The 23,241-nt window shown below is 36.9% G+C and overlaps 1 protein-coding gene across 1 annotated transcript in view; it reads left to right on the forward strand.

The window, feature by feature from the left end:
* Positions 1-23,241, forward strand: part of FBLN7 (fibulin 7) — a 330,654-nt gene that overhangs the window by 19,937 nt on the left and 287,476 nt on the right. The gene's annotated exons all lie outside the window — the stretch shown is intronic.

Genomic DNA, 23,241 nt, shown 5'->3' on the forward strand with positions numbered 1-23,241 from the left:
TTGGTAATGTTTGCAAAGTGTGGTAAAATGTTCATCCTAAATTATTTATTTTCCCCTAGCCAAGAAATCTTTTGCGATCTCCAGGATAAGAGGTCTGCTATTATTTTCCTTTGGAGGTCGACATAATTAGATTCAAACAATCCATCTACTTTCGTGGTGAGAAGTATCCCTCTGGCTTCCATTTTAAAGGACATACATTTTAATTTGCTGTACACTGTCAAAAGGTATAGTAATATTTAACATTTCTGACTTAGCTTTATTAATAAGGAAATTAGAGGTAACACAATATTCCTCCAATATCGCAATTATGAGTGGTATAGAGTTTATAAGGTTTGTCAAGGTATACAGAACATCATTGCATATAACATGATATCATATTCAGAATTTCCTATCTATACTCTGCAAATATCAACTCTAGCACATATCTTAATAGCTAATGCTTCAACTGTACAGGCGAACAACAGCAGTAACAGGGGACAACCATGTCTCGTTCCATTAGATATAAAAAAAGGACATGAGAGCATGTCATTCACCCTGATTTTCACAGACGGTTAGCTATACAATGCAAACATTTTTGAGATAAAATATTGCCCTATTCTGAATTTGTCTAACATAGCTCTTGAAAATTTCTGACAAATGCGGTCGAAAGCTTACTCTGTGGAGATTATAACTAATGGGATATAATTAATGTTAGCATAATCTATTAAGTGGATAGCCCTCATTGTGTTATCTCTCTGGTTATTATGAACCCCACTTGGTCACTATATATCAGCTTTGGTAATAAAGCGTTAAACCTATTAGCTAGAAGCTTAGCATAGATCTTTATATCAGTATTAAGAAGCGATATAGATCTATAATTTTCTACTTCATTTATATGATGAAGGAGCATTTTAAATCAATGCTTTCTAAACCTCAGAGGTGGTGAATTGAAATCACCCAGGACTGATCTGAGCAGGTTGATTGTCAAGCACTGCCCAAGAGCATATACCATATCCCTTAAATTCTGCCACAAAACCTTTTTTTCATTAATACATATTTGTTTCAGGTATTAAGTCTAAATATAATGTAAATAATTTATTTCCATAGCATTTTCATGTATTTTTATGCAAACTAGAAAGGCATAATGTGCAACAAGATATAGTAATAAACATCTCTGACTGTCCGCTTGATAAAAAAGAATCCACAATCCTCCAAAAGGGACTGTCTTTTTGCCCATTTAGAGACTGTAATTTTTTCAATCTCAGTAAAGATATACACAGGTTTTTCCGGAATATCCGTTTGAAATTTTGGCACTCTAATAAGAACAGAAATGTATCACAAAGTGGTGGCAATTTGAATAATAATGGGTCTGTTATATCTGGTATTGTTGGTAACAATAAAACTAATCCTTTGAGCATTAAACATTTAGGGTTATTTAATAAGAGTTCTTTTTACCCTGCTGTTACTGACCATAGCATAGAGACCTATGAACAACTTGTGCTTTTTGATCTTAACAAATTGCAGTCCAAGACTAAACAACAAAAATTTAATTGTAAACCTAGGTTGGTGAATTTTACATCTGCAGACCAATTAGCCCTTTAAAATCTAATGACAATGTCATATTGAAGCAGGCTGATAAGGGCGGGGCAATGGTCATATTGAATAAAGTAGATTATCAATCTGAGGTTTATCATCAGCTGAATACTGGGAGTGTGTATAAGGTTATTGCAGGTAACCCTATCAGCAAAATTACTAAGGAAATTCAATCTATTGTTAAATTTGCAGTCATTAATGGTCTGATTGATGATAAGACAGCCAAATTTTTAATTTTTACTGATCCTATCAAAACTGTGCTGTATGTTCTGCCTAAGATTCACAAGTCCTTGACTGCTCTACCAGGGCGTCCCATTGTTGCTGGGACTAATTCCATTTTTTCAAACATCTCCATATTTTTGGATAGAGTCTTAAGGCCACTGGTGGAGCAGTCAAGTACTTTCATCAAGGACACCAATGATTTCTTGGTTAAACTCAGTAACTTGCAACTCCAGACTGATAGGTTTATTCTTTTCAGTCTGGATGTTGCAAGTTTGTATACGTCAATCACTCATGAAAGTGGCCTAGGAGCTGTTCAACATGCCTTGCTTACTGCTGGTTTGCACTCACAATCACAGGTTAAATTTATTTTGCAACTGTTGGAGTAAATTATCTATAACAATTATTTTCTTTTTGAAGATCTTTTTTATTTACAGTTGCAGGGTACAGCGATATACAGATATACATTCCTACCAGGAGGGGCAAAGTTTCCCAAACCTCAAAATGCCTATAAATACACCCCTCACCACACCCACAATTCAGTTTTACAAACTTTGCCTCCCATGGAGGTGGTGAAATAAGTTTGTGCTAGATTCTTCGTTGATATGCGCTTCGCAGCAGGCTGGAGCCCGGTTTTCCTCTCAGAGAGCAGTGAATGTCAGAGGGATGCGAAGAGAGTATTGCCTATTTGAATACAATGGTCTTCCTCTAGGGGATCTATTTCATAGGTTCTCTGTTATCGGTCGTAGGGATTTCTTCTCCTACCTCCCTTTTCAGATCGACGATATATTCTAATATACCATTACCTCTACTGATTCTCGTTTCAGTACTGGTTTGGCTATATACTATATGTAGATGAGTGTCTTGGGGTAAGTAAGTCTTATTTTATTATGAGACTCTAAAGCTATGGTTGGGCCACTTTATTTATAAAGTTCTAAATATATGTGTTTAAACTGTATATTTGCCATGATTCAGGGTAATCGGTATTCATTATTTCAGACAGTCAGTTTCATTATTTGGGATAATGCATATGAATGATTATTTTTTCTTACCTTAAAAATTTTTCTATTGACTTTTTTCCCTGTGGGCTGTTAGGCTCGCGGGGGCTGAAAATGCTTCAATTTATTGCGTCATTTTTGGCGCAGACTTTTTTGGTGCAAAAATGTTGTCATTTCCGGCGCACTAATTGACGCCGGAAGTTTGTTCGTGGTTGCGTCATTTTTTAACGTTTTTTGTGTTCAGAAGTTTTTTTGCGCCAAAAATGTGGGCGTCGTTTTTGTTGGCGTCTCCGGATGTGGCGTCATACTTAGCGCTAAAAAAATATAGGCATTGTACTTAGCGCCAATAATGTGGGCGTCATTTTTGGCGCCAAAAAATGTGGGCGTCATTCTTGTCTCCACCTTTTTTTCACATTATTTCAGTCTCATTTTTCATTGCTTCTGGTTGCTAGAGGCTTGTTCATTGGCATTTTTTCCCATTCCTGAAACTGTCATTTAAGGAATTTGATAATTTTGCTTTATATGTTCTTTTTTCTATTACATATTGCAAGATGTCTCAACTTGACCCTGGATCAGAATCTACTTCTGGAAAGACGCTGCCTGATGCTGGTTCTACCAAAGTTAAGTGCATTTGTTGTAAACTTTCGTTAACTGTTCCTCCGGCTGTAGTTTGTGATGAATGTCATGATAAACTTTCTAATGCAGATTGTATTTCCATTAGTAATAATCCATTACCTGTTGTTGTTCCTTCAACATCTAATGCTCAGGATGTTCCTGTTAATGTAAAAGAATGTGTTTCTAAATCTATTAGGAAGGCTCTTTCTGTTATTCCTCCTTCCAGTAAACGTAAAAGGTCTTTTAAAACTTCTCATATTTCAGATGAATTTTTAAGTGACCGCCATCATTCTGACTTGTCTGTTTCTGATGAGGATCTATCTGGTTCAGAAGACTCTGTCTCAGATATTGACACTGATAAATCTTCATATTTATTTAAAATGGAATTTATTTGTTCTTTACTTAAAGAAGTGTTAATCGCATTAGATATGGAGGAGTCTAGTCCTCTTGATACTAAATCTACTAAGCGTTTAAATTCGGTTTTCAAACCTCATATAGTTATTCCAGAAGTTTTTCCAGTCCCTGATGCTATTTCTGAAGTAATTCTAGGGAATGGAATAATCTGGGTACTTCATTTACTCCTTCTCAAAGGTTTAAGAAATTGTACCCGGTGCCATCTGATAGATTAGAGTTTTGGGACAAAATCCCTAAAGTTGATGGGGCTATCTCTACTCTTGCTAAACGTACTACTATTCCTATGGCGGATAGTACTTCCTTTAAGGATCCTTTAGATAGGAAGCTTGAATCCTTTCTAAGGAGAGCTTATTTATGTTCAGGTAATCTTCTTAGACCTGCTATTTCTTTGGCTGATGTTGCTGCTGCTTCCACTTTCTGGTTTGAGGCTTTAGCGCAACAAGTGTCAGACCATAATACTCATAGCATTGTTAAACTTCTTCAACATGCTAATAACTTTATTTGTGATGCCTTTTTTGATATCATTAGAATTGATCTCAGGTATATTTCTTTAGCTATTTTAGCTAGAAGAGCTTTATGGCTTAAAACTTGGAATGCAGATATGACTTCTAAGTCAGCTTTGCTTTCTCTTTCTTTCCAAGGTAATAACTGTTACTGGGGGGAAGGGAACCTTTTTGCCTCAGGACAAAAAATCTAAAGGTAAATACAGGGCTGCTAATCGCTTTCGTTCCTTTCGTCAGAATAAGGAACAGAAGCCTGACCCTTCCCCTAAAGGAACGGTTTCCGTTTGGAAACCTTCTCCAGTCTGGAATAAATCCAAGCCTTTTAGAAAGTCAAAGCCAGCTCCCAAGTCCACATGAAGGTGCGGCCCTCATTCCAGCACAGCTGGTAGGGGGCAGGTTATGATTTTTCAAAGATATTTGGATCAATTCGATTCACAGTCTTTGGATTCAGAACATTGTTTCACAAGGGTACAGAATAGGTTTCAAGGTAAGGCCGCCTGCGAGAAGATTTTTTTCTCTCTCGCATTCCATAAACCCAGTGGAAGGCTCAGGCGTTTCTGAAATGTGTTTCAGATCTAGAGTTGGCTGGGGTAATTGTGCCAGTTCCAGTTCTGGAACGGGGTCTGAGGTTTTACTCAAATCTATTCATTGTACCAAAGAAGGAGAATTCCTTCAGACCAGTTCTGGATCTAAAAATATTGAATCATATGTAAGGATACCAACATTCAAAATGGTGACTATAAGGACTATTCTGCCTTTTGTTCAGCAAGGGCATTATATGTCCACAATAGATTTAAAGGATGCATACCTTCATATTCCAATTCATCCAGATCACTATCAGTTTCTGAGATTCTCTTTTCTAGACAAGCATTACCAGTTTGTGGCCCTTCCGTTTGGCCTAGCAACAGCTCCAAGGATCTTTTCAAAGGTTCTCGGTGCCCTTCTCTCTGTAATCAGAGAACAGGGTATTGCGGTATTTCCTTATTTGGACAATATTTTGGTACTTGCTCAGTCTTCACATTCTGCAGAATCTCATACGAATCAACTTGTGTCGTTTCTTCAAAGACATGGTTGGAGGATCAATTTACCAAAGAGTTATTTGATTCCTCAGACAAAGGTAATATTTTTGGGTTTTTCAAATAGATTCAGTGTCCATGACCTTGTCTCTAACAGAAAAGAGACGTCTGAAATTGGTTTCAGCCTGTCGTAACCTTCAGTCTCAATCGTTCCCTTCGGTAGCTTTGTGCATGGAAATTCTAGGTCTCATGACTGCTGCATCGGACGCGATCCCCTTTGCTCATTTTCACATGAGACCTCTTCAGCTTTGTATGCTGAACCAGTGGTGCAGGGATTATACAAAGATATCACAATTAATATCCTTAAATACCAATGTACGACACTCTCTGACATGGTGGATAGATCACCATCGTTTAGTCCAAGGGGCTTCTTTTGTTCGTCCAACTGGACTGTGATCTCAACAGATGCGAGTCTGTCAGGTTGGGGAGCTATATGGGGATCTCTGACAGCACAGGGGGTTTGGGAATCTCAGGAGGCAAGATTACCAATCAACATTTTAGAACTCTGTGCGATTTTCAGAGCTCTTCAGTTCTGGCCTCTTCTGAAGAGAGAATCGTTTATTTGTTTTCAGACAGACAATGTCACAACCGTGGCATATGTCAATCATCAAGGTGGGACTCACAGTCCTCAGGCTATGAAAGAAGTATCTCGGATACTTGTATGGGTGGAATCCAACTCCTGTCTAATCTCTGCGGTTCACATCCCAGGTGTAGACAATTGGGAAGCGGATTATCTCAGTCGCCAGACGTTACATCCGGGCGAATGGTCTCTTCACCCAGATGTATTTCTTCAGATTGTTCAAATCTGGGGACTTCCAGAAATAGATCTGATGGCCTCTCATCTAAACAAGAAACTTCCCAGGTATCTGTCCAGATCCAGGGATCCTTAGGCAGAAGCAGGGACGCGTTGTCGCTTCCTTGGAATTATCATCCTGCCTATATCTTTCCGCCTCTAGTTCTTCTTCCAAAGGTGATTTCCAAAATTCTAATGTTCGTTTGTACTGCTGTTGGCTCCAGCATGGCCTCACAGGTTTTGGTATGCGGATCTCATTCGGATGGCCAGTTGCCAACCTTGGACACTTCCGTTAAGACCAGACCTTCTATCTCAAGGCCCTTTTTTCCATCAGGATCTCAAATCATTAAATTTGAAGGTATGGAAATTGAACGCTTGATTCTTAGTCATAGAGGTTTCTCTGACTCAGTAATTAATACTATGTTACAGGCTCGTAAATCTGTGTCTAGGAGATTTATTATCAAGTCTGGAAATCTTACATTTCTTGGTGTTCTTCTCATAAATTCTCCTGGCATTCTTTAGAATTCCTTAGAATTTTACAGTTTCTTCAGGATGGTTTGGGATAAAGGTTTGTCTGCAAGTTCCTTGAAAGGACAAATCTCTGCTCTTTCTGTTCTTTTTCACAGAAAGATTGCTAATCTTCCTGATATTCATTGTTTTGTACAGGCTTTGGTTCATATCAAACCTGTCATTAAGTCAATCTCTCCTCCTTGGAGTCTTAATTTTGGTTCTGAGGGCTTTACAGGCTCCTCCGTTTGAACCTATGCATTCTCTGGATGTTAAATTACTTTCTTGGAAAGTTTTGTTCCTTTTGGCCATCTCTTCTGCTAGAAGAGTTTCTGAGTTATCTGCTCTTTCTTGTGAATCTCCTTTTCTGATTTTTCATCAGGATAAGGCAGTGTTGCGGACTTCATTTCAATTTTTACCTAAGGTTGTGAATTCTAACAACATTAGTAGAGAAATTGTTGTCCCTTCATTGTGTCCTAATCCTAAGAATTCTCTGGAGAGATCTTTACATTCTTTGGATGTAGTAAGAGCTTTGAAATATTATGTTGAAGCTACTAAAGATTTTAGAAAGACTTCTAGTCTATTTGTTATCTTTTCTGGTTCCAGGAAAGGTCAGAAAGCTTCTGCCATTTCTTTGGCGTCTTGGTTAAGGTCTTTGATTCATCATGCTTATGTGGAGTCGGGTAAGTCCCCGCCTCAAAGGATTACGGCTCATTCTACTAGGTCAGTTTCTACTTCCTGGGCTTTTAGGAATGAAGCTTCTGTTGATCAGATTTGCAAAGCAGCAACTTGGTCTTCTTTGCATACTTTTACTAAATTCTACCATTTTGATGTTTTCTCTTCTTCTGAAGCAGTTTTTGGTAGAAAAGTACTTTAGGCAGCTGTTTCAGTTTGATTCTTCTGCTTATAATTTCAGTTTTTTTTTCATTATTAAGATTAAAACTTTTGTTTTGGGTTGTGGATTATTTTTCAGCGGAATTGGCTGTCTTTATTTTATCCCTCCCTCTCTAGTGACTCTTGCGTGGAAGTTCCACATCTTGGGTATCTACTATCCCATACGTCACTAGCTCATGGACTCTTGCTAATTACATGAAAGAAAACATAATTTATGTAAGAACTTACCTGATAAATTCATTTCTTTCATATTAGCAAGAGTCCATGAGGCCCACCATTTTTTGTGGTGGTTATGATTTTTTTGTATAAAGCACAATTATTCCAATTCCTTATTTTTATGCTTTCGCTCCTTTCTTATCACCCCACTTCTTGGCTATTCGTTAAACTGAATTGTGGGTGTGGTGAGGGGTGTATTTATAGGCATTTTGAGGTTTGGGAAACTTTGCCCCTCCTGGTAGGAATGTATATCCCATACGTCACTAGCTCATGGACTCTTGCTAATATGAAAGAAATGAATTTATCAGGTAAGTTCTTACATAAATTATGTTTTTACAACGTGGCTATCCATCAGATCTGATTGTGAACACCATTGACATGGTGTCCCAGTTAGACCGTGACACACTGTTAAAGCCTAAAAAGTCAATGAGCAAGGATCCTAAAAGGTTGATATTTGTATCTGAGTTCTCTAGACAGAGCAAGCAGGTTTTGAAAATAATAAAAAAACATTGGGACATCCTCAGTGGATGTAATTCAGATATTGAGGAGTTTGTCCAAGCACCTATGCCTGCCTATAAGCGTAGTAAAAGTTTGAGAGACACTCTTATAAGGGCCGATATTGGTTCAGCTAAAATTGAAACACAAAAGTTTATTACCAAGAAAAATTTAGGATGCTTCCCCTGCTTTGGTTGCAGTAACTGCAGTTCCATTGTGAAAAGCCCTTATTTTTTACACCCACACAGTGGATACAACTTTTATTACAGGGACTATTTTATCTGTAATAGCAGTTACGTCATTTATATGATTAAATGCCCATGTGGGAAGGCCTACATTGGCGAATCCTCTAGGAGGGTACGTGACCGCATAATAGAGCACAAGAGCAATATCAGGTGTGGTAAACTAACAACTCCTGTCGCTTATCATTTTATAGCAGCTGGACATCAACATCAGCCAACTTCGGTTCCAGGTAATTGAGCAGATCAAGGTCCCCAGAAGGGGTGGTAACAGAGAAATCTTACTCAAACAGCGAGAATGCTTTTGGATTTTACACCTTGATACCCTGGAACCGAAGTGGTTAAATAGAGAAATAGATTGGTCAGTATTTTATTGATCTTTTTTATAGATATTTTGTGATAGATTATCTTCAGGTCTGCTAGAGCCATTTTCTCTGTGGATTGACTATGCAATCATCATTTTTTAATTTGCAAAAACTGACAGGTTATATGTTTAGATTTAGATTTCAGCTAAAACTTCATAGCTTTTTGTTTTTAAATTGATCAGATTACACCTTTGGGAGGTCTCTAGATTACGCTATTGCATTATTGTTGTGTTGGAAGAAAGATTGTAAGGGTTAGTACCCAGGTAAGACTATTTATATAGGTGTATCTGTATTGTTAATGTACACATGATTAAGGGGCTCATTACCCCGAAACGTTGTGGTGGCTGTTTGACTCTGCTTTTCTAAGAATAAAAGAATCTATTTTGGCATTTTGGTGAGGTTCCTACTTTTTGTATTTGCTATTACCTTATTGGAGTTTGGTAGTAACTCCTTGGGGCTCTTACCATTGGTGTTTGTGCTGGATATTGCTGGACTGTATAATGTGCATGTGAAGCATAGATAGATATTCTCAGTGCACAAGCATTTTAAATACTGCAGCTGCTCAGAGCACCAGTGGGGCTTGTATCATGTCAGCAATTAACAAATTTCATTAACAGATGGTACAAACACCTTAGACTCTCTCAAGTGCTGTGTATAAAATGCTGGTGCACAGTGCATACTTAAAAACACTTTAACAAAACAGCTATATCTTTTATTAGAAACATTTCTGCTAATACATGTATATTACAAAAAATGCTTCTATTCAAAACTGAAATGCACCCATATGGATTCCAATTTTGGATGGAATGTCCCTTTAATCAGAAATATGCAATTATGTTGTTCTAATGTGGATGAATGTAATGTATGTTCAATAAATTATATTATCATATTTATGAGTACAATCCCATCCTGCAAGCTTGGTTTATTTGCGTTCTAACTTATGAAGAAAGAATGTCTATAGCTTGTTGACAGTTGAAACATTACTTCCTGCTTCCTTCCTTTTTGTATTACTCCTACCAATCATTCCACCTTAAATAACATGGGAATACGTCTCTTATACCCCTAGACCACTTTGGGTGTGTGCAGGAAAATACTGCTCCCATGCCATGCCAATATTAAACCTCAGAAGTACAGGATAGCCCCAAAGTTATGAATACCTTGACCCTTTAGTAGTTACAGTTACAATCAGGTGTTAGAAAAATAAGGCAGGCAAAGGCTTTCACATAGAGATACATACATATACATGTCTAAATATACTCATGTGTGTACATATGTATTTATATGTATTTACAGACATATAAACACATAGAAACATATGTATACATATATATATATATAAACGTGCATTGGAGCCCTTTGCTGTCAAGTTGATGAAAACATGTAAAAGCTTTTATAAAAGCTTATTTATGCAATATTTATATTTAATAAATGTTTTAACTGTGTATGTACTGTGAATATTTCACATTCCAATGTTCTTCACATAGGGAAATATGTTCTAAGTATTTATAAATAGATATTCTTTTATTATATATATATATATATATTATATATACAGATATATATATATATATATATATATATATATATATACAGATATATAAACCTTTTTTATAATTATATATATATATAGAGAGAGAGAGAACAGGAAACAGCACTCTCTGGACTTAAATACAAATAGTTAATAGACTTAACTATTTGTATTTAAGTCTCAGAGAGTGCTGTTTCCTGTTCTCTATATTTAAACCTACTCTATCACCCTGGCCCTTGGAGATCTGTTTGTGAGAGTGCACTTGCCTCATTCTGTCTATATATATATATATTATATATATATATATATATATATATATAGATATCGGAAAAAGACAGTCTCCTTACAGGTAAATAAACCATAAACGGTACTCCTTGGTGCTCCTTAGTAATAGAGGTGGATACACTATGCACAAGCTTGTATATAAAATAATAGAAGAAGTTTATTCGATATGCATTATAAAAGTTGAAACAGACTCACAAACTCACAGAAGACCATGGTTAGAGATACAACATCTGACGCATTTCACGCCGACAGGCGCTTTCTCAAAGATAGTTTTGGGAGATCTTGGGTTCAGGTATAAGTAACCATGCGAAAGAACACCCCCCAAACATCTGACGTACAAGGTGTCGTGTGTAGCGGCGTGAACCAATACATAGTTATGTAGCCCAACTACAAGCTTACAGGGGTATATTTGCTATTTGTTAAAGGGGAGAAATCCACTTTTTGTCACGGCGATACACATGGAAACAGATATACTCAGGTGTAATGCAACAAATAAATAAAATAATTTACTAACAAACATATACACATTAGTTAACAAATTGTACATAGTCAACACTGACTAAATACTAAAACAAAGTATGGTTTAAAAAGTATAAATTGGGAACTACAGTAGTACATAGTATGTAGATGGTTTTCTGCATCTATTATCTAAACACATTTTTCTTTTGCATAGTGCCATGAAACTACTGAGAGGTGAGAGATATACAAAATTAGTACCAATTTTGACACCATTCAAACTTCCAAAAAAAAATTAAAATTGTATTTCTTTAAAAAAATTTGTATATTATAAGGGATGTTATTGTTGAATTGGACCTATACAAAGCTATAATATATGGGTATTTTATACCATAGGAATTGACCACATTTACTGGGACTATAGGCCCTGGTATAGGTCAAGGTCCCAAAGCAAGTTAATTCTATTTGGTTCCTTAGTTTCTAATTTGAAGATCCATTGGACTTCTACGTTCAACAGTTTTCTATATCTATCTCCCCCCTCTTTTATTTTGGAGGAATATAGTCAATTGCTTGGAAAGTTAGAGCAATCTTTTTTTCGGGATGAAGATTGAAATGTTTACCTACTGGGGAGGATCTTTATCAAGTGATGTAAGATGTTCACGTATCCTGTCTTTTAAATTTCTGCTTGTAGACCCTGTATATTGTTTACCACATACATTACACGTAATTAGATAAATTACATATTTGGAACAACAGTCAAGTCTATATCTAATTTTGTGTGTAGAGTTATTCATAGTTGATATTATTGCATCACCTGTTTTACAGTGGATGCATACATTGCAGTGTCTGCCACATCGAAAACAAACCTTTCTAGCTAGCCATGTTTCCCTAGTTAAAATTTCTGAATTGTATACATATTTAATCAAGCGGCTTCCTATGGTAGCTGCTCTTTTTGGAATAAATTTAACTCCATTCTCTAGAATATTCTTACACTGGGAGTCAAGGGTCAAAATCTCCATTACAATAGTTTTAATTCTTCCAAACTGATTGCTGAACTGTGTAATGAATTTTATATCTTTTAGAGTTTCTACCTTATTCTGATTTTTTTTTTTTTTTAGCAGAATTTGTCCTGTTTAGTTTTCTAACCTTGTGTCTCAGCTGTAAGAGGGAATCTTTATTATAGCCTCTCTGCTCTAGTCTGTTAACAAGATCCAAGGAATGTTTGTCATAGCTCTCTATGTCAGTACATAATCTCCTGATTCAAATTAGTTGCCCCTTGGGGAACTATTTACACAGTTCTGCAATTAGTTTGGAAAAATGGTCCCTTGTTTTCTTTCTTTTTTTTTGTCTGTTGAGGTCATAGGTGATGTCATTTATGAAGCGAAAACTTTAGAAGACTAAGTATCAAATTCACTCTATATGACACAAGTCATGGAACTTGAATAAAGACAATGGGGCCTATCTATCAAGCTCCAAATGGAGCTTGATGCCCCTATTGTAAGTAAAAATTTGGAGATTTTGCAGTCCGTGATCTATAACAAAACACTCCAGACAGTATCAGCGTGGAGGCCATCTTTGTTTATGGTAAAGTTATTGTCTACTAGGTGAGTGAGGGCAGAGCCGCAGAGGTGCGCAGAAAAATGCATATGGAACAGAGAGACAGGAGCCCCTCTATGGAAGGTGCCTGTAGGCACATGATTACTCTGCCTAATGGTAAATCCGGCCCTGGATACATATATATACATGTCAGAAATACATATGTACACATATATGAGTATATTTAATGTATTTACAGACATATAAACACATGGATACATATTTATACATATATTATATTATATTTATATATATATATATATATAAGTGCATTTGCTGTCAAGTTGATAAAAAACATGAAAAGCTTATTTATGCAATATTGATATTTAAATTAATGTTTTAACTGTGTATGTACTGTAAATATTTCACATTCCAATGTTCTTCACATAGGGAAATATGTTCTAAGTATTTATAAATAGATATTCTTATATATATCTACAGATATCCATACCTTTTTATAATTATATATATATATTTATATAGATAGATATCGGAAAAAGACAGTCTCCTTACAGGTAAATAAACCATAAACGGTACTCCTTGGTGCTCCTTAGTAATAGAGGCGGATACACTATGCACAAGCCTTGTATATAAAATAATTGAAGAAGTTTATTCGATATGCATTAAAAAGTTGAAACAGACTTACAAACTCACAGAAGACATGGATAGAGATACGTCATCTGGCGCGTTTCACAACGACTGTCACTTTCTCAAAGATAGTTTGGGAGCGTCTTGGTTCAGGTATAAGTAACCATGCGAAAGAACACACCTCCAAACACCTGAGGTACAGGGTGTCCGTGTGTAGCAGCGTGAACCAATACTTAGTTATTTAGCCCAACTGCATATTGCTATTGCTTAAAGGGCAAAGCCCTTTTTGTCACGGCGATACACATGGAAACGGATATACTCAGTATAATGCAACAAATAAAGAAAATACTTTACTAACAAACACATACACATTAGTTACAAATTGTACATAGTCAACACTGACTAAATACTAAAACAAAGTATGGTTTAAAAAGATTAATTGGGAACTACAGTAGATACACAGTATGTAGTGTCAATAGCATGGTGTTCTGCATCTATTTTCTAAACACATTGTTCTTGTGCATATTGCCATGAAACTACTGAAAGGTGAGAGATATACAAAATTAGTACCATTTTTTACACCATTCAAACTTCCCCAAAAAAATTACAATTTTATTTACTTTGAAAAATTTGTATATTAGAAGGGATGTTATTGTTGAATTGGACCTATACAAAGCTATAATATATGGGTATTTTATATCATAGGAATTGACCACATTTACTGGGACTATAGGCCCTGGTATAGGTCCAGGTCCCAATGCAAGTTAATTCCATTTGGTTCCTTAGTTTCTAAATTGAAGATCCATTGGACTTCTACGTTCAAACAGTTTTCTATATCTATCCCCCCCTCTTTTATTTGGAGGAATATAGTCAATTGCTTGGAAAGTTAGAGCACTCTTTTTTTCGGGATGAAGATTGAAATGTTTACCTACTGGGGTCTTAGGAGGATCTTTATCAATTGATGTAAGATGTTCACGTATCCTGTCTTTTAAGTTTCTGCTTGTAGACCCTGTATATTGTTTACCACATACATTACACGTAATTAGATAAATTACATATTTGGAACAACAGTCAAGTCTATATCTAATTTTGTGTGTAGAGTTATTCATAGTTGATATTATTGCATCACCTGTTTTACAGTGGATGCATACATTGCAGTGTCTGCCACATCGAAAACAAACCTTTCTAGCTAGCCATGTTTCCCTAATTGAAATTTCTGAATTGTATACATAATTAATCAAGCGGCTTCCTATGGTAGCTGCTCTTTTTGGAATAAATTTAACTCCATTCTCTAGAATATTCTTACTCTGGGAGTCAAGGGTCAAAATCTCCAAAGTTTTACTTACAATAGTTTTAATTTTTCCAAACTGATTGCTGAACTGTGTAATTAGTTCCCCAAGGGGCAACTAATTTGAATCAGGAGATTATGTACTGACATAGAGCGCTATGACAAACATTCCTTGGATCTTGTTAACAGGCTAGAGCAGAGAGGCTATAATAAAGATTCCCTCTTACAGCTGAGACACAAGGTTAGAAAACTAAACAGGACAAATCTGCTAAAATAACAAAAAAAAGAAAAAAAATCAGAATAAGGTAGAAACTCTAGAGGATATAAAATTCATTACACAGTTCAGCAATCAGTTTGGAAAAATTAAAACTATTGTAAGTAAAAATTTGGAGATTTTGACCCTTGACTCCCAGTGTAAGAATATTCTAGAGAATGGAGTTAAATTTATTCCAAAAAGAGCAGCTCCCATAGGAAGCCGCTTGATTAAATATGTATACAATTCAGACATTTCAACTAGGGAAACATGGCTAGCTAGTTGTCGAGTCTGCCACACGCTGCTTAGACGACAGCGTTTTTTTCTCCTTGAGGATTACAGGTAACCAGTATCGCACCTCCACCTCACTTCTTTTGTGTGTGTATATATATATATATATATATATATATATATCTGAGTGGGCCACCACTCTCGATCCTTATTCAGCAACCCAGGGTGCTTCCAGACAATGAAACAATATTCCAATGAAAGGATGCATTTTCCAGGACTTTGCATAGTCGTCATCTTTAATCAGTGTAACGTTTCAGGGTTTCAAAGCCTTCCTCGGAAAACAAAATATGTGGCATTGTCACATATTTTGCTATCTGAGAAAGGGGTGGGACTTGAATCGTTACACTGATTAAAGGTAAAAAACTATATGAAATCCTGGTGTGTGCATCCCTTCATTGGAATATATATATGGCTATGATTACGACCTGAGGGTCGAAACATGTCAGCCGTTTTGTACAAGTGATCGTGTCTTACTCACTGTTCCCATGGATGTTGTGGACATTTTTAAAGTTTTGTATTAAAATTTGGAACTCTATTTCGTCTGCTGCAATCTGCCTTTGTTACCTATATATATATTATATATATATATATATATATATATATATATATATATATATATATACAGTATCTCACAAAAGTGAGTACACCCCCTCACATTTTGTAAATATTTTATTATATCTTTTCATGTGACGACACTGAAGAAATGACACTTTGCTACATTGTAGAGTAGTGAGTGTAAAGTCTGTATAACAGTGTAAATTTGCTGTCCACCTCAAAATAACTTAACACAGGAGCCATAATGTGTAAACATTGGCAACAAAAGAGAGTACACCCCTAGAGTGGAAATGTCCAAAGAGGGCCCAAATATATCAATATTTTGTTGTGGCCACCATTATTTTTCAGCAATGCCTTAACCCTCTTGGGCATCGAGTTCACCAGAGCTTCACAGGTTGCCACTGGAGTTCACCTCCACTTCTCCATGACGACATCACAGAGCGCTCCCCCACATTCCGTTTAGGGGATGCCCCACAGATGCTCAATAGGGTTTAGGTCTGGGGACATGCTTGGCCAGTTCCATCACCTTTACCCTTAGCTTCTTTAGCAAGGCAGGTAGTCGTCTTGAGAAATGTGTTTTGGGGTCGTTATCATGTTGGAATACTGCCCTGCGGCCCAGTCTCTGAAGGGAGGGGATCATGCTCTGCTTCAGTATGTTACAGTACATGTTCCCTCAGTGAACTGTAGCTCCCCAGTGCCGGCAGCACTCATGCAGGCCAAGACCATGACACTCCCACCACCATGCTTGACTGTAGGCAAGACACACTTGTCTTTGTACTCCTCACCTGGTTGCCGCCACACACACTTGACACCACCTGAACCAAATAAGTTTATCTTGGTCTTATCGGACCACAGGACATGTTTCCAGTAATCCATGTCCTTAGTCTGCTTGTCTTCAGAAAACTGTTTGCGGATCATCTTTAGAAGAGGCTTCCTTCTGGGACGACAGCCATGCAGACCAATTTGATGCAGTGTGCAGCGTATTGTCTGAGCGCTGACAGGATGACCCCCTACCCCTCCAACCTCTGCAGCAATGCTGGCAGCACTCCTACGTCTATTTCCTAAAAACAACCTCTGAATATGACGCTGAGCACGTGCACTCAACTTCTTCGTTCGACCATGGCGAGGCATGCTCTGAGTGGAACCTGTCCTGTGAAACCGCTATATGGTCTTGCCCAGCGTGCTGCAGCTCAGTTTCAGGGTCTTGGCAATCTTCTTATAGCCTAGGCCATCTTTATGTGGAGCAACAATTATTTTTTTCAGATCCTCAGAGTTCTTTGCCATGAGGTGCCATGATGAACTTCCAGTGACCAGTATGAGAGAGTGTGAGAGCGATAACACCAAATTTAACACACCTGCTCCCCATTCACACCTGAGACCTTGTAACACTAATGAGTCACATGACACCGGGTAGGGAAAATGGCTAATTGGGCCCAATATGGACATTTCCACTTAGGGGTGTACTCACTTTTGTTGCCAACGGTTTAGACATTAATGGCTGTGTGTTATTTTGAGGGGACAGCAAAATTTCACTGTTATACAGGCTGTACACTCACTACTTTACATTGTAGCAAAGTGTCATTTCTTCAGTGTTGTCACATGAAATGATATAATAAAATATTTACAAAAATGTGAGGGGTGTACTCACTTTTGTTATATACTGTATATATTATATATATATATATATATATATATATATATATATATATATATATATATACACACTAATAACCATTTATATATATATATATATATTTATGAATAAATAGAGCATATTCTTCTATGTGAAAAACATTGGAATGTGGAATATTCATATTTTCATGTAGTTAGCACACTTGAGAAAATGTGATCGGGTTTGCGCGTGCGTAAGAGTTAGTTCCCCCCCCCCCCCCCTTTTCGACTCCAGGTGTTTATAAATACAGCAGGTGCTGTTAAATTACAGTGCAGTTGCTTTACTAAGTAAGCTGTATTTTACATTTAAATCAATGTGTACACCAGTTCTAAATACAGTCCAGTCAGCAGTTCCTTTTCTCCTGGCATGTTAATGTATGTTTAATGTGTTCTTTGCTGAACCCCTGCAAGGATTTCCTATAGTTAAAAAGTTAACAGTGTAACATTGACTGTAGGAATTCAGCAGAGTAAATTGTGTTTAGTGTTTTTGCCTTATATGACAGTGCTGTCCTTTCAGAGGCAAATATTTTCTGTGGTAAACTGAGGTGTCTTAACAAGGTGGTGTTTATTATGGCTGTCCTGCCTCCTGGCAGAGACTGATCAAGTAAAACAGAGAAAGTATTATACCCATGCTTCAAAACTCAGCTGACCTTTTATTTCACGTTTGCACATGCTAAATGCAATATTCACATTAAAATTCACAGAAAAACAAATTAAGAAACATGTACAAGTTAATATATCTGTAACTTTCTGTAAAGCCCCCCCAATAGAATGTTCCTGTTTTCTTTAATCAAAACAACTCTTACAGATGGGAGTCACAGCCCATTATACCTGTTTTCCAGTGTGAAATTTATTTTTCTAAAGAAAGACTGTGCAAACTACAGCCCACAAGCGCATATGGCTCGGCAAGTTTTTTTTTTTTTTTTTTTAAATGTGGCCCCCAGCACCACTGATTACAAAGCAGACATTAGTGACATTAGTAATTTGTTATTGAAAAAGCAGTTCCACACATCTCATTATATAGGTTTATTTTTACCAAATTTCGGAAATTTGAGTATTATATACATTTAAACTGATTAATAGTATCTAATTTCATGTCATTTTTAAAGGGATAGTAAACACCAAAAATGTTATTGTTTAGAAAGATAGATAATCCCTTTATTTACCATTCCCTAGGGGCGCGATCACATATACGGCGCAGGTTTTGGCGCAAGCGTGGGAACCTGCGCCGCCCCGTAATTTCACCTTGCACATCAGGGTATTACATATACGGGCGCGCGCAGTTCATAAAGTGCCGTAAGTCTGATAAACTAGCGATGTCCAGAAATGAGCGTAAAATACAAATTTCTGGAGTCACCAGTGACTTAAGACAGTTTAGAAACTGCCGGCGCCTAAGAAAAGTAAAGAAAATAACAAATCTCCCTTCAAGTCTAACACGCCTCCCAAAAATAAGCCCGACACGTAAACCCTATATCCGCAATCACCCCGTCTCATTACTAATATTAAATGTATTAACTCCTAGACCGACAACCCCCCCACAACGCAATATGCCTATTTAAACTATTAACCCCTATATCCACCATCAAACCCACACCGCAAGTAATAACTAAATTATTAACCCCTAAACCGTCATAGCCCACAACGCAATTAACCTATTCAAGTATTAACCCCTAAACCACCATAGCCCACATAGCCTATTAAATGTATTAACCCCTAATCTGTCGCCGCCACTATAATAAAGTTATTAACCCCTAAACCTAAGTCTAACCCTAACACCCCCCTAACTTAAATATTATTTAAATACATATAAATAAAATTAATATTATTAACTAAATTATTCCTATTTAAAACTAAATACCTATAAAATTAACCCTAAGATAACTACAATATAATTAATAATTACATTTAGCTATTTTAGGATTTATTTTTTATTTTACAGGCAACTTTGTATTTATTTTAACTAGGTACAATAGTTATTAAATAGTTATTAACTATTTAATAGCTACCTAGTTAAAATAAATACCAAAATGTACCTGTAAAATAAATCCTAACCTAAGTTACAATTACACCTAACACTTACACTATCATTAAATAAATTAAATTAATTAACTACAATTACCTAAAATTAAATACAATTAAATAAAATAAACTAAAGTACAAAACCCCCCCCCCCCCCCACTCCACTGCCGGCCACTGATGCTCCTTTGGAGAAATTGACTTACTGCGCTGAAGAACCTACGCTCCGACACAAGGAGCTGTCGAGCTGGCCAGGATTCACTTTGGAGAACCTCTTTGCTATTTTTCAGATCACTGATCATGCACTCGAAAAGCCCAAGCTAAATGTAAGTAAAGCAAAAGAAACCTTTACTCATACAAGATGCAACATACAAGTTTTTCCGGAACAGAAAACAGATCAAAGCGATGAAAAGCCTACAAGCCAGCGTGTCTTCCTATGGCTGGGTTGGTGCGTTGTGCGCTTATCCTAGCAATTTCACAGTTCCATAAGTGGGATCCCGGTGATTCATTTCCTCTGAACACTATTGCAGGTTGAGCTGGACTTTTAGAGTTAAGAGCTGTTCTGAGGTAAATACCCCATAACATTCTTCCATGCAGCTTATTTGCCGTTGCAGCAGTCTGGGAGAGACTTTTCTGCTGGGTTGCACCATCTTACACCATAATCATTTTGACACTAACATCTAGTTGAATTTTGGGGCGTTTCCTTTCTCAGAGGTGTCATCCAACTCTTTCCCTGTACTGGATTTACCTTTATTAGCTTGAATTATATGGACTAATGATGTGCAGGTTTGGTTTTACTCCAAGCATTACTGAGGCTGCATGCTCATTTTAGCAGTTACTCTTTGAACCTTACTGTTCAGAATAATATCCATTTTCACACTACGGTTCTCGGGGTTATTGTTGTTCCCACTATATTAAGGTGTGAGACTCTCTTATTTCTAATATGCTTGTTATGGTTTTTTTTTTGTGCAGGCTGGTCCTGCAGTTCTGCTGGTATTCTGCAAACAGAAGGGATCATTCAAGGGTGCATATTAAATTGAAGGGGAAAACTTATGCACTTGTAGGATATACCAAAACAATACAGATTTTTGCACATAGGGCTTTTATAGAGAGACTGAGGCTGACAGATTAACATTTAGTTAAGCCACTTTATACCTCTCAGTTGGCATTGGTGCACTTTTATAGCCTTTTTCTCTTGAACTCCACAGCTATTATGAGCTTTATCAAACCCTGTTGCCCTCATCATTGTACCAGACAGATAGCATATCACCTATTAAGTCTAGCGCACCTTAACACTCTAACAACCTAACCCTAGCGCTAAACTGCGAGCCATATAACCCGCACTACAAAACTAAGGCAAACCCTGCATATCTTTTCAGTAATTGTATTGGGCTAGCTTTCCATTAGTCTATCTCTCCCTTATACCCCAGATGTGGAGGACCCCCTGAACTTTAGATAGATTTCCTTTTAACAATATCCCAACTTTAAATATTCCTTGTTCAATTGGTTGATGTTTGAGCCTATTTTATCTATGTGTGTCTTTGTGTTTCAAATTTATAGCTATAATACTTTAAAACGTATAAAACTGAGGTAAACAGAATAAGATCCATGAGTGGTCTTCTCTATTGCAGGTAGCCTCCTATTGCAGCCAAAATCCCATTTGGTCGGGGGTCCAAGAGTGGCCCTTTCAATAATAGAGGAGGCTCAATTTTTCAATGGCATGTCTGACTTATATTCCTACATAATATTGTAAGCGTTTTTATTTTTGTTGTCCTATTAGTTGATCATATTAATAACGCTTGTATTTACATCATACTTACTGTATATTCAGCCCTGTATTATGTTTCTAATGATGATATTTATGGAATGTTTTAATGCTATATTTGTATGCCAAATCTTACCTCAATAAAAATATATATAAACCCCCCTCCCACTAAATTCCAGAAAATAAAAAAAAATTACAAGAAGTTTAAACTAATTACACCTAATCTAAGCCCCTAATAAAATAAAAAAGCCCCCCAAAATAATAAAATTCCCAACCCTATACTAAATTAAAAATAGCCCTTAAAAGGGCTTTTTGTGGGGCATTGCTCCAAAGTAATCAGCTCTTTTACCTGTAAAAAAAGATACAATACCCCCCAACATTAAAACCCACACACCCAACCCCCCCTTAAAAAAACCTAACACTACCCACTTGAAGATCTCCCTACCTTGAGCCGTCTTCACCCAGCCGGGCACAAGTGGACCTCCAGAGGGGCAGAAGTCATCATCCGATCCGGCCAGAAGAGGACATCCAGACCGGCAGAAGTCTTCATCCAAGTGGCATCTTCTATCTTCTTCCATCCGGAGCGGAGCGGGTCCACCTTGAAGACATCTGATACGGAGCATCCTCTTCCATCCGACGGCGATATAGGATGGAATAGGATTGAGCTTGCATTCTATTAGCTGATTGGAACAGCCAATAGAATGTGAGGTCAATCCTATTGGCTGATTGGATCAGCCAATCGGATTGAACTTCAATCCTATTGGCTGATTGCATCAGCCAATATGATTTTTCCTACCTTAATTCTGATTGGCTGATAGAATTCTATCAGCCAATCGGAATTGAAGGGAGCCCATCTTGGATGACGTCATTTAAAGGAACCTTCATTCTTCAGTCGCCGTCGGATGGAAGAGGATGCTCTGCGTCGGATGTCTTCAAGATGGACCCGCTCCACTCCGAATAGAAGAAGATAGAAGATGCCGCTTGGATGAAGACTTCTGCCGGTCTGGATGTCCTCTTCTGGCCAGATTGGAGAAAGACTTCTGCCCCTCTGGAGGTCCACTTGTGCCTGGCTGGGTGAAGACGGCTCAAGGTAGGGAGATCTTCAAGTGGGTAGTGTTAGGTTTTTTTAAGGGGGGATTGGGTGGGTTTTAGAGTAGGGTTGGGTGTGTGGGTGGTAGGTTTTAATGTTGGGGGGGTTGTATATCTTTTTTTACAGGTAAAAGAGCTGATTACTTTGGGGCAATGCCCCGCAAAAAAGCCCTTTTAAGGGCTATTTGTAATTTAGTATAGGGTAGGGAATTTTATTATTTTGGGGGGCTTTTTATTTTATTAGGGGGCTTAGATTAGGTGTAATTAGTTTAAACTTCTTGTAATTTTTTTTATTTTCTGTAATTTAGTGGGTTTTTTTTGTATTTCAGTTTATTTTATTTTATTGTATTTAATTTTAGGTAATTGTAGTTAATTAATTAAATTTATTTAATGATAGTGTAGTGTTAGGTGTTAGTGTAACTTAGGTTAGGATTTATTTTACAGGTAAATTTGTATTTATTTTAACTAGGTAGCTATGAAATAGTTAATAACTATTTAATAACTATTGTACCTAGTTAAAATAAATACAAAGTTGCCTGTAAAATAAAAATAAATCCTAAAATAGCTATAATGTAATTATTAATTATACTGTAGCTATCTTAGGGTTTATTTTACAGGTACGTATTTAGTTTTAAATAGGAATAATTTAGTTAATAATATTAATTTTATTTAGATTTATTTAAATAATATTTAAGTTAGGGGGGTGTTAGGGTTAGGGTTAGACTTCGGTTTAGGGGTTAATACTTGAATAGGTTAATTGCGTTGTGGGCTATGGTGGTTTAAGGGTTAATAATTTAGTTATTACTGGTGGTGTGGGTTTGATGGCGGTTTAGGGGTTAATAGAGTTTATTAGTTATTTGGGTGGGGGATTGCGGTTGACAGGTAGATAGACATTGCGCATGCGTTAGGTGTTAGTTTATTTTTGCAGGCATTTTCGGGAGTTACGATGCTCCC

Source organism: Bombina bombina, chromosome 4 (assembly GCF_027579735.1).
Source record: "Bombina bombina isolate aBomBom1 chromosome 4, aBomBom1.pri, whole genome shotgun sequence".
NCBI classification, from domain to species: Eukaryota; Metazoa; Chordata; class Amphibia; order Anura; family Bombinatoridae; genus Bombina; species Bombina bombina.